This window comes from Humulus lupulus, chromosome 4 (genome assembly GCF_963169125.1).
Source record: "Humulus lupulus chromosome 4, drHumLupu1.1, whole genome shotgun sequence".
Lineage (NCBI taxonomy): Eukaryota > Viridiplantae > Streptophyta > Magnoliopsida > Rosales > Cannabaceae > Humulus > Humulus lupulus.
This window is the reverse complement of record NC_084796.1, coordinates 196,993,528-197,007,491: the sequence shown is the minus strand read 5'-3', so window position 1 is coordinate 197,007,491 and position 13,964 is coordinate 196,993,528. Positions and strand designations below refer to the sequence as shown.

Sequence of the window (13,964 nt, the reverse complement as noted above, 5' to 3'; positions counted from 1 at the left end):
TCTTTCGATCAAAGCATTATACATAGAAGGGCAATCAACTACTATAAAAGTGGTGAGTATTGTCCTATTCACAAGTGCAGTTCCTGCTGTGACAGGGAGTCTGATCGACCTTATTTTGCGAGTCCTTCACCAGAGAAACCATAGATGGTTTGGTTACATGGCTCTAAATCTTGTAATAATAACTTGATTCCTTCCAACAAAGATTTGTAAAGTATATTTACTGAACTTCCTATGTCAACCAACACTCTCCACCATCATGTCGGCGATTTCGACATCCACGACCAACGAATCTTTGTGAGGGAACCGAACATGCTGTGCGTCAATCTTAAAGAAAATTATACAATCCTCCCCTACTTGAGCTTTTATGGGAGTTGTCTCCACGAAAGTTAGCATTTAAATATCTTGCTCATGACGTAGGGTCTTGGCATACCTCACTCTTGACTTACCATTGTCACCAGCTAAGTGTTGTCCCCCACAAATAGCGAGAAAAATGCTCACGTTCTACTTCCTCCAGTTCTACTTGAGGCTCCGCCTAAGTCACTCCTAGTGAAGGATGTGGAGTCTGAGGGTTCTCAGACATCTGAACAGCTTGCTGACCCTGTATTCTCCTAGTAGACTTAGCCATCTTTTCTTAACATTGATATTCTCGAGTTCAACTCTCAATAAAAGCACCAAAATGTTGACCCACGAATTGGCCAATGATACTGAGTCAAATAAACTATATGTAATAAATATTGAACTTAAGAATAATAAACAACACACATATTTATAGTTGTTCGGCCCTGATAGTCGGTAATGACCTACGTCCACTTAACACTCTTATTCATGTAAATCCCCCAAAACCTACAATCAGCAAAATAGAGTCCACCAGTTTTGCAAGTTAGGAACAAGGATATAAAAACGTTTATAACAACACTCTAATCTTATAAACTCTCTCAAGATAAAGAATTACAGCCTAAGGAATAATGAAACCTTATGTCTCTATTTATAGACTCAAGGACGTACAAAGATTGCCCATGGGCCTTGCGTAACTTGTGTAACAAGTAATATTAACATAATATGTAAATAATACACTTTACATTTGAAATAACAGATATCCCACAAATATCTATCCATTTAACTAACTTTAAGCTTTAATTTCGTTCCATCGAGAAATCTGTTCACATGTCTTTTGACCAACTTCTTTTCCTGTTACTCCGTAAAACTCTTGCACGTGTTTGATAGCTTGTTTTCTTCTCCTGTCTGGTCGTGGGTTGACTAGTCTTCCATAAATGACTTGTCATGTCCCTTTCAGTTTGGAGGATTTCCTACAAAGAAACCTAACATGAACATAGTAATTTTCTTGAGGCTTTGTGCGACTTTTAAGATAAATGGGGTGGACGATGACGCAATAAGGTTGAGGCTGTTTCCATTTTCCCTAAGGGTCCACTCAAAGTGCTGGTTGATTTCTCTACAGCCTAACTCTATCACCACATTGGAGAAGCTCGCTTAAATATTCCTTGCAAAGTTTTTCACTCCAGCCAAAGCAGTAAAGTTGAGAGGGGAAATTAATAAATTCTACCGAATGGAAGTGGAATCATTGTACGTTGCATGGGAAAGATTTAAAGAGTTGTTAAAAAAGTGCCCACATCATCGTATAGAGAAGTGGATGCTAGTCCATAACTTTTATAATGGGTTGAATGGTATTACTCGTACCATAATAGATCATGTCGCAAGAGGTGCGTTCATGAGAAAAAGTGCTAATGAAGCATATGAATTGCTAAAGGAGATGGCAATGAATAATTACCAGTGGCCAACTAAAAGGGGACAGCCAAAGAAGGTGGCTGGTAAGATTGAACTGGATGCTAATACCATGCTTACAACACAAGTGGAAGCATTAACAAAACAATTACAACAGACCAATCTTCCATCCTAAGTCATGTAAGTATAGAATTTATGCGAGGCAGGTGGTAGAGGTCATCCACTGAATCAGTGCCCTGTCCTAGGTTTGAATAACATGCCCATGGAAGAAGTGAAAGTTATAGGAAATTACCAAAGACAAAACAATAACCCTATTCTATGTCATACAACTAAGGTTGGAAGAACCACCCAAATTTCTCTTGGACAAATAATCAACCCACTCAACAATCTTATCAACAATGTCATCCTTGGTTTATCAACTGTAGAATACACAACAACATCCAATACCTATGAAGCAACTTGAAGCACAACCTGTTGTATTGAATCGGTTTATGACTGAAACAAGGACTTCTATAAGGAATTTGGAGACTTAGATTGGTCAATTGGCTACTTTAATGACAAGCAGGGCTCAAGGAAATTTTCCTAGCACTACTAAAGTAGACCCTAAAGAACAGTGCCAAGCCATTACCTTGAGGAGTGGAACACCATATGAAGGGCCAAGTAAGATCCAATCAGATAAGATTAGTAAAGACCAAAAGATACAGAGCACAGTAGAAAAGAAGATTAGTGAAGAAAAGGATACTAAGAGCCTCTCATAAATAGAAGTGGTATTGAGCACCGTATCAAGATCCCATGCCCATAGAGGCTCCGTAAGCACAATTTGGATAAATAGTTTTCAATGTTTTTGGAGGTATTTAAGAAACTTCATATCAATATCCCCTTTGCGGAAGCCTTAGAAAACATGCCTATCTATGTTAAGTTCACGAAGGAGATACTATCAAAGAAACGTGAGATGGGTGATTACGAGATAGTGGCATTGACAGAGGAGTGTAGTGCCATCTTACAAAGGAAACTTTCACATAAATTGAAAGATCCAGGGAGTTTTACCATACCCTGTAATACTGGGAATATTGAGTGCAAGCTGGCCTTATGTGATTTGGGAGAAAGCATTAAATTGATGCCACTTTCAGTATTCAAAATACTTGGCTTAGGTGAGGAAAGACCCATTACTGTTACACTATAGTTGGCAGACCGATATCTCAAGCATTTAAGGGGAATAATTTAAGATGTGTTGGTGAAAGTAGACAAGTTTATATTTCCTGCAGACTTCATAGTGTTGGACATGGAAGAAGATACTAATATCCCAATTAATCTTTGAAAACCATTTTTAGCTACCAGAAGGGCGTTAATAGATGTTCAAAAGGGTGAGATAAAGTTGCGAGTTCAAAATGAGGAAGTAGCATTTATTGTTTTTGCAACAATAAAATTCCAAGTTGTTGTAGATTTGATGTAGTGAAAAGAGGGGATGATGAGCTGGGAGTCACTAAGAAAAATTCCATGGTTCAATGTGGTATTCGAATAGTTCGTCATCGTATGAAAAAGATCTTTAGTGGGAAATCTCGAATGTTATATGAACGATGGAAGTTTCAAAAAAATTCAATATCAAGAAACGGGCATCTTCTCATGATACTATGGCTCTTAAGGATTCGAGGGGTGGACTTTATCGGAGTTAAATTTGAAGAGATTCAGCATCTTGCTAAATGATGTTAGTGACAATGCTATTTTGGAGGAATCCCATTCGTTTATTAAATTTTTATTTTCATTGGTGCATATGAATTACTTTGAACTATTATTTTTTATTTTGTTTCATAGGTTAAATTTTTTTAGATAAGTTTTGGGATATTGTTTGTAGTCTTTGAAGCATGAAAAAATTGAAAAAAAAAAGAGATAAGAGAGAAAAATTATTTTTTGAGAAAAAAGGTTCGAAATGGACATTTCTGAGCACTCAGCGCGACCGCGCCAGGAAGGCTGCGACCGCCCTGACATAGGCCCAGGTTGCATAAGTGAGGTAGTGCGACCGCGCTGAGGAGAGCGTGACCGTGCCAGATGCAGCTCAAATGACAGTAACAAAATCAGTAGTGCGATCGCGCTAACATATAGCGCGATCGCATTCAATGGGTCTGACATTTTTAAAAACTATATAGACCACTATTTTTTTAGTTTTTTTTCAAAAAAAAATTTCCATCTTCCCCTCTTCTCCGATTTTCTCTTCTCTGATCTTGGATTTTGAATTTATAGCGTTCTTTTGGTATGTATTTCCTCCCAAAACTCTTATTTTGTTTATGTTTTTGTGAGCTAGCACTTACATTGTGAGTTTTTTCCATTTTGTTTTTACTATTGGGGTTTTTGGCTCTCATGGTTGTTGAATCTGAAATTCTTGTGGATTGGAAGCCATAGTTAGGGGGAAAATGGTTTGCTTTGATAAAAAGACAATTAACAATTTCTTTAGGTTGCCCACGAGAGATTATGATGATTACCAGGATTTGAAGAATAATTTATGTGAGGAGAGTACTTGGGATAAAATTTTGTCTGCTTTTACTCCAGCTAGGAGTCAATTGATTACTGTTAATCCTAATAAAGATTACTTTATGTTGTTTTTTTAGGCATGTATGTAGATGTTGGAAGGATTATAGCCTCACAAATATATTCTGCATTATTTACTCAAAATGCGGGGGTATATTTTCCTTGTTTTATAACAAGTCTATACTTGAAAGCCGGGGTTGAATTTCATGGGAATGGGAAGCTTTTAACTCCTTTGATTTGTGACACTATCACTATTAACAAGACTAAAACAATTGGTCCTTCTAATGTTGCTTCAGCAGGTGGTACATCGTCTCAGGCTCGACCTAGATGTCCTCCTTCTTCTTAATCTTTGAAGGAGAGGATGAGTAGGTTGGAGCTTAATTTCCAAGAACACCATTTATAGAGCGTTAATATGGCCTAGTATGAGCATGGGTATCAGCAAGCATTTGCATCTCATTTCGGCATTGATACCAACTAGTTGCCTCAGTTTGCACAGTCACCACATTTCGTTTATCCTCCACCTGAGGGAGATCGTGGAGAAGGTCCTTCGTCGTGTGTCCGTTGAGTTGTTAGATATTTATCTTTTCCTTAGCTTTCCTTAATTCATTGGGGACAATGTTTAGGTTAAGTTTGGGATAAGGAATTTATTGTTTATGTTAGGTTGTATGTTTGTGTTTTTCTGTGTTAGTGTGTTTTGTATAGATTGTTAGACTGTTAGTTGAATCAAGTTGACATTGATTAGCCAATGATAATATGATTGAATGATGTGCTGTATAAATTGAATGAGAATGAAGCTATAAAAAAATTGGTGTGCTTGGTTGAATATTTCTTTCCATTTTTACTTTGTCCACTAAAATAATTGAGAGCTTGGTCATGATTTTTAATAAATTTTATGTGATTGAATATTATTTATGCTTGTTGAATTTTTTTTAACAAAATAAATTATGAAAATTGTTGTTATCCTAGAACTTGTTTGCTTGCTATTTGAGATGAAATCCTAGATGATGCATGTTTAGGAAGATGATTTAGGCAATTCTTTGGAACGTTTCAGCCTTTCAAGCTAACCTTGATTTATTAAATTCCAAGTTACCCAATTTTGAGCTTTGATTTTTTTTTTTTTTTGATAATTATTTTGAGCCTATGAGAACTTTGTTATTTTTTCCATCCCTTTTCATGTACGATGAGCGTATGAAAAGTAATTGGGAATGAATTGTAAAGGGTGTTTATTTGTGGAAGTCTGTGTCATTAATAGAAGAGAAATTTATAGGGAAAAAAATATTCAAAAAATGAACTTGTAAAACCCTAGATAACCAAGACCGTTACATTGTATGTTTAAAATAGTGCTTAACCTCCTAAGCAAGTCGTTTGAAGTTAAATGTGTAATTAAAAACTAAGCCCAGGTCAAGTCATAAAATTTTTAGTCAACAAAAGGATTATTTTTCATTGAAATGTTAAGTTTGTACACGGGATCCCAAAATAAGTTTACAAATTAATAAAAGCTAAGCAGGTACAATTTAGTAGTCCTAAGCGGCAAAAACATGGTTTAACCCTAGTTCCTCTCAAGCTATTCCGACTGTGTGGATCGAGTAGGCTGCATATGTACACATCGCCCATGAAGCTCTCCAACTCATGGTTGGTCCAGCTACCAACTTCCTTACCTGCACCACGTAGCACCCGTGAGCCGAAGCTCAGCAAGAAAACTTAAAACAACATGCACAACTAGGCAACAATATAAAAGCAGTAATTATAATTCACTAGATTCAGCTGACAATAGAATATATGCAACAATCTCAATAAAAAGTAATCAACTTAGTCAAACATATAAATCAACCTCATAAACCAATACAAATAGTCAAGTGTGAACCACTCTTATGTTTATTGTATAATGTCCAGACTTAGCGCTCTTAGGCCGAGTCCACTGGCTTTATCGTCGACCTTGACACCCTTAGGCTAGGCTACGTTTCACATGCTTGCTATCGGCCCCCGACACCCTTAGGCCGGCCTGTAAACAAATATAATCATAGATGCATAATGCATAGCAAGTAATCAATGGAAGCGCATAATAGCACACCCAATCAGATATTCTCAACTACAGATGTGTTCATGTTCATAATATATTCATGCAAGGGGTTTAAGCCCCAACCACAACTCGGGTACAGTTTTCTTACCTTGAATTCCAAGCGGAGAAAATAGAACGGTCCCGAGCACGATCCTCAGTCCAGAGCCTTGGTGATAAACCTAGTCACAGTGTCCAACGGATAATTGTCAATGTCTAATCCAAATAAATACTTAGGAGATTAAAACTAGCCTCCAGGGCCTTAATTTCTACTAAACTGGGTAGTAGAAATTGTCCCGAGCGCTTGGGTTTCCTCTTCACTCCTCCCAGCCAAAATCCCAGAATTTCAAACCAAGCTAACCTCCAAACCAGAACTAAACTCAGCTACGAATTCAGGACATTATTCACATATTTTAAACACTCAATCTTAACAATTACGCTGAAGCTACCACCCCAATTCATCAACTATTCACTACTTAAAACCCAATCGAATTTCCAATCTTAACACCCTAAATCCTATCACACGAACAAGATGAACTTGCATATTCAAAAGTATGACTCCTTGCCTCAATTACAGCTTAATTCTCCAGCACCCTAGTTGAATTCCCATGGTTGTTGCTTCAATTCTTCAAGGCTTTCCCCTCAAAGTTTCCCTAAACTTTTACTCAACTTGTACAAACTTAACTTCAGCTGAGTCCTTGAATTCTCCTTTAGCTTTCCTTCCTATTTCAAAAGTACAATGAGAGGGAGTGATACGGGGAAAAACGTGCAAGGGAAGAGGGAGAGAAAAGGAGAGTTTGGGGTCTTCCTTTGTATCAAGTGAGTTCTATCCTCTTCTAGTATCTTAGCCAACCACACCCCTTTACAACCACAAATGACCAAAATGCCCTTCTTTGTTTTATTTAACCCTTTAATTGTTTTAAGGGTAAAATAGTCATTTTCCCCAGTTCCTGCTAATTCCTTAAATGTTCATACTATCTACCAATTAACCCTGTCTTATCTAACTAATTACCAATTACTCATTCAATATATAATAAATCCCAAAATATTCTCTAAATTCCCAAAAATACCCCTAGGCTCCCACCGAGCTGGGTATTAAACCCCATTGTGACTATTTCTCTAATCCGCTCACTAGGATTGTCTCGAGCCATATGCTGCAAATATATCAACATAAGAATGTGGTCTCAACAATTTATCACATATAATCACATTTATGCCCTCAATAGGCCAAAATGACAAATATGCCCTTATAAGTTATAAAGGGCCCACATGCATATATCTAATACTCATAAACATGCATATAACATATCCATATAATCATGTTAATCATGCATACCCCATAATCATGAATTTAACCATTTAAACATTCATATACCAATTATGCCCTCCAAACACACTAATGAAGGCCCTAAGCCCTATTAGCAATTTTGGGTCGTTACAATTATCTCCTCCTACTGAGAATTTCATCCTCAAAATTTACTCAAACATCTCGGGGTATAAATCTCGTACAACTGACTATAATCTAAAATTCTAGTCAATTACCTCTTTATCCCTCAATGACATTCTTAATAGAATGGTAATCTAGTTCCATAAGACTTTACTTCCTTATCATAATTCCATTAGCTTTTCCTTAGGCAATAACTCAATTAAAATCCCAGGGTCTCCTTACCTCGTCAGCGGTGATTATTGTACATTTCCTGTCTTGTCATTGGCACCAGTAATACTCATAAGCCACAACCCATACTAGGGTATGGCTAACTTGTAGGCCCCCGGCCGAACCCTTGGTACAATCTCAGAAACCTTATTAAATCGAGAGTCAAGACTCCTCTTTCTTTCTCAAAGTGTCATATTCTTTCTTGACTGTATTATTAAGAAAAACACAAGTCTCCCATCCTGGAACTTCGTGTTCCCATACTTGAAACTTGCAAACTCTACGCAGAAACTTCTGCCCTAATAATCCTAATAACTTTATTGGTTTCCCCAATCCAGTACCGGATCACAATATTCTCTATCTTTCATTTCATTACTTGGAACAAGTACCTCATGCTCCTGACTTACTATATCCTATGCCAAGTCACCCTAGCCGCTGACCGACATCCACCATTGTGATGATTCAATAAAGGGACTATACTTATCTCAAAGTCCCAAACACTAGCACATTTAAGGTAAATTCCTTTAAAATCAGAGTCACTCCTTCTGATTGCCTGTCATATCTGAAGATAACCAATAATTATAGGTTTCAATCTCATTCTCTTTGTCTTCTATACCCTTTTCCAGATCTTGGATAGTAAAGGGTCTCCACCCAATATTATCAACTTCAGTGTTCGACAAGGACATACATTCTCCTGTTGCCCAAATGCCTTATTGTGTCACCCGTTCACACGAACCAAAGTGTGTTAACTCAATCTATTGAGTCACAACCTCTTGTGCCCAACCTTCTTACTTGCCGTCTAATTTGGTCCACTCTTACAGTCCACTACTATACCTTTTTACCTCCCAATATACGGATCTTAGATTTCAAAATCCATTTAAACTTCCAGGTTACAATATTCATCTAGAATTTCCACCTCAACACCAAGTTCCATCAAATCACTCATCTGATCTTCATGTCTGGATTCATTCATACTAAAATAGTAGGATTCTTAACAATTCCCACTAGACCTTCTCCTTGAACTTAGTTTTCCATAAAGGTACATCTGCCGATTATCAACTGTAGATACCAGTCTTTATCATTACCTCGTTTGACCTTGCGGTAATCCATGGCATCTTATTCATCTGGAACAAATCTAACCAACTTAGGGGTGAGGGGGGGGGGGGGGGGGGTCAACTTCAATATTAATTTTCCTTTATGCAATCAAGGGTTTCCAATATGAATCATCCACTAATTTCTTCTAGGTTTTGGTTTCAAAGTTATTCCTTTACCGATGACCACACACTCAAATCCTTTACGCTATTGTATTCACTTCTATTCTGTAGGTGTCAACACTACTTCTTAACTTTGGTTATCTAACATTACCATCACTTTATACTCCATATATAACATTCGTGTTCTTATTCTTTCATCTATTGTGAGGCACAAATAACCCTCCTTTCAATTTCTTGTCTTAAACAAAGACTATATCCTTCATGCTTCCCTTCCATATCCATCCATTGCACACGGGCTCGAATACCATAGGGTGCTGCCAATCCTTATTATTCATTATGAAAATCTGATACAAAACTATCCATTCAATCTAATTTTAGGTTCTTCTATCCTCTCAATCTCAGGTGTAGCTGTCTTTAAAGATACTTCAAGTACTAGATGACGCGTCCACCGGTCTCACTATACTTCTTATACCACTGGCATTCTTTAGTAATTTCTTTGTGGCTTCGGACTGAATTCCTTCATACATGATCCCATCACCTCCTATAACTTGACCTTGAATACGCTTGGAGAAATCGAAGCTTACACTTTTTGGAGCCTTACATAAAACCCTGCTTTATCAGTCTTAGTATTATTAATGTAGTAGTCCTTTGTGTGTTGCTTCTAACTGGGAGTAGACCAACACATTCCTAACCAATCTGGATGTGGCTCATTCTTATCGTTGCTGTACTCTCTACCTATGGAACTTACCTGTGTTGTTGAAGCATTGGTCAGTTAAGAACCTTCACTAATAATATATAATATCCCACTTGATACAAGTAATAATTTCTAAAATGTCTCTCTCTTTGATCCTTAGCTGGTAATAACAAGATCGAAGATCAATTCCTGAGAACATTGTCCTGTCTTGCAACTAGACAATCAAACTCTTCATCCGTAATAGGCGATGTCCATGAGTCCCATGATATGATGCTCTATCTAATCCATCCTTAAGTCAAATACTTCTTCAACTAAATCATTAATTATTTCTGCTAAGATAAAACCATTCTTCATGATGTCCCAGATACCGAGTATATCCATACCGAAAATTCATAGCATACCCAACAATTCTTTGTCCACTCATCTAGAACCTTACTGGCTAATCCAGTTTCCATCTGGTCTAACTGATATATTCCAAGTGGTACCTACCATAATATCTAGGCATCCTATAGATGCAACTTGGTCCTTCCTTTCAAATACATACACTATTACCATCTCTTGTAGTCCATGGTTGTCCCTTATTTAACATATCAGTTCCTACTCAGGCTCATATTAAAACTCTCATATGACGAGCTTAATCACTTTTGTTGTACACCTTTTACCACTTGTACTCCAATTCTTCTTTGAAAAGTTAATAACTCTCTCCCAATAGGCACTAATATCTCAAGCCCCACCGTATAACAAACTTGAGGCATGTACTTCATATCTGAATCTTTTCAGGGAGACACGCAGCACCGAATTCTTCCAACTCATTATATTTTAAAGAACAAGGACTAACAATTCAACGGGTCACCTCCGAAGGACTAGCCCCGGGCTCTGAATGTAATAGGGTAGACTAGTCCTCCCTACTCTAAACTCGGGAAATCTGCCCTAAAGTACTGAACTGTTTCATGTAGAAAACAAGCTTTCACTTGACATCCACCAAGATGACATATCCCACATCTGACGCATACTAAATAACTTTATCGGCCTCATCGCCACCCAAGTGATTAACCTATAAGCTATAACCCTTCCTATAAAAACCAAAAGTAATAGAACTATTGGAGGTCCTTCTTTCCTGGTTACTGTTCATCTACCCTTTCTTGATTCCGCAAATTGAAATATCATTACCTGTGTTTCTTTCCCTACGACATTCACACTCCATATGTCATCTCTTGTGTGTTTAACAGCAAGACCCTCCCTGCTGCCCAGACATAGATACAAATCTCATTGACTAGAGCAATCCTTATGCTCTCGGACATCTCAGAGTTTAATCCTTAAATAAATCATTATTTATGTGGTACATCCGCTTGTATCAAATCCCAAACGAATTGACCACCCCATTAAATTTATGGCTATTTAGGTTTTTTACCCCCCGAACTATTACCACTACCGTATCGTGCCCCCTAATTTTTTCAGGCCGTTAAAAATTCCCCCCGAAATATTCACAGTAATGTAAAGAAGGACTTCCGTTAACTTTCAACACATGTGGCTAACAGAAGGCTGACATGGCTGTTTATATGCTGATGTGTCTTGGCCATGTCAGTGCCATGTGTGTAATTTTAAAATTAAAAAATCTATAATCATATTAAAAATTAGTGAATTAAACACTAAAAAATAGAATTAATAAATTAAACCATTTTTTATACATTAAAAAAAAATAAAAACCATATTTAAAAACAATAAAATTACACACATGGCGCTGACATGGCCAAGACGCATCAGCATGTAATGAGCCATGTCAGCATTTTGTGTTGAAAGTTAACGAAAGTCCTTCTTTACATTACTGTGAATATTTCGGGGGGAATTTTTAACGGCCTGAAAAAATTAGGGGGCACGATACGGTAGTGGTAATAGTTCGGGGGGTAAAAAACCTAAATAGCCTAAAGTTATTGACATGCTCTGTTGTTGTCTTGCCATTCTGATCGAGTTCATAAACTCATTAACCTTTACAGTTCAAACAGTGTCATAGCAGTCTCTTATATCGAATCACTATCTGATATCCTCCTAACCCTTCATAACAATATTTCGAGTTTAGGGTACAATTTTCTTCCACAACCGGGCATCTGCCTGCCGCATATGGTAACTCCATCATGACCTATTATTTTGTATCATCAAGGAAGAAATTAATCACACCCATCCACTAATCAATTCTTGAGCAAACCCAAGCCTTCTCTGAACACTAAAGAATAATGCTTCTAAAGCCTTCCATATGGTAACTCTTATCCATTTCCATCCCTAGGTAAAATCAACACAGGTGCCTTCACTATCAAGATATATGAAGCAGCTTTTCATCAATGAAACCCATTATCTCAACCATCTAGTCTCCTTATCCTTATCTAGTAGCCTTACTCGCATAGCAGCAGACATCAGCTGCAAATTCCAGGGGTAAATGGAGGGTTCCATCCCTAGCTGTCGTCTACAACCCCCACCCTAATAGTACTCGGTCCAATTAACCATCTTGAGTACGTACATTCTAAATCAGTCCACAATCACTGACTAAATCCCTCAGCCCTGATGTTCATATCTAGAATCATCCCACGAGTAGGTCTAAGCAATCACAATAATCACATGCACAATATACATATCAAAGCATCAATCTGCATTACCCATTCATTAGTTATCAAATTCCATTACTACTAATATATACTCATACACATCATGCTTTCTCTTTACTATCACGTAGATAAGGAATATAGATTCAATTTAAAAAATTAACCAAATAATCATATCATTAGATACCTAACCACGAGTCGAGCTTATATTTAGCGGCGAGTGTACACGCCCAGCCAGTCTTCAGGAACCCTTATACCTAGAACGCTCTAAGACCAAATTGTAATGCCTTAGATAACCAAGACCATTACACTGTGTGTTTAAATTGTGCTTAACCTCCTAAGCAAGTCATTTGAATTTAAATTTGTAATTTAAAACTAACCCAAAGTCAAGTCATAAAAGTTTTGGTCAACAAAAGGATTATTTTTCATTAAAATATTAAGCTTGTACACGGGATCCAAAAATCAGTTTACATCTCAATAAATGCTAAACATATACAATCTAGCGATCCTAAGTAGCAAAAATAGGGTTTAACCCTTGTTCCTTCCAAGCTATTCCGACCTTGGCGATCGAGCAGGCTGCATATGTACACACCGCCCATGAAGCTCTCCAACTCATGGCTGGTCCAGCTACAAACTCCCTTACCTACACCACATAGCACTCGTGAGCTGAAGCTCAGCAAGAAATCTTAAAACAACATGCACAACTAGGCAACAATATTAAAGTAGTAATTATAATTCACCAGATCCAACTGACAATAGAATATATGCTGCAATCTCAATAAAAAGTACTCAACTTAAACAAACATATAAATCAACCTCATAAACCAATACAAATAGTCGAGCATGAACCACGTTTCTGTTTATTGTATAATGTCGAGACCCAACGCCCTTAGGCCGAGTCCACTGGCTTTATGACCGACCCCAACACCCTTAGGTCGGGCTGCGCTCTGCACACTTTCTATCGGCCCCCGGCACACTTAGGACGGCCTGTAAACAAATATAATCACAGATGCACAATGCATAGCAAGTAATCGATGGCAGCGAATACAAGCATGCCCAATCAGATATTCTCAAGTACAGATGTGTTCATGTTCATAATATATTCATGCAAGGGATTTAAGCCCCAACCACAACTCGGGTGCAGTTTTCTTACCTTGATCCTTGGCGATAAACCTAGTCACAGTGGCCAATGGGTAATTGTCAATGTCTAATCCAAATAAATACTTAGGAGATAAAAACTAACCGCTGGGACCTCAATTTCTACTAAATCGGGTAGTAGAAATTGTCCTTATCGCTTAGGTTCGAACCCCCATGCCTTACCAATTCTAGAAATCATTCCAAGGTAAAAATCCATAGGCGGCTCGCAACTTGGCCCAAAGGGTCGCAACTTACCCCAAAGTCAGAGACAAAGAACCCCAAGCCACAAGGGAGGCGGCCCCGACTTGCCTCCCATGGTCGCAGCGTGCCCTCAAAACAGTGAGCCACATAGGGC

At 37.8% G+C, this 13,964-nt stretch overlaps 1 non-coding gene across 1 annotated transcript; it reads right to left on the bottom strand.

Annotated features, from left to right (window-relative positions):
• Positions 1 to 1,531: 1,531 nt before the first annotated feature.
• On the bottom strand, positions 1,532 to 1,638 carry LOC133833274 (small nucleolar RNA R71). The gene has a single exon (XR_009892666.1). It is a non-coding gene; the product is annotated as a small nucleolar RNA R71 (small nucleolar RNA).
• Positions 1,639 to 13,964: the final 12,326 nt, after the last annotated feature.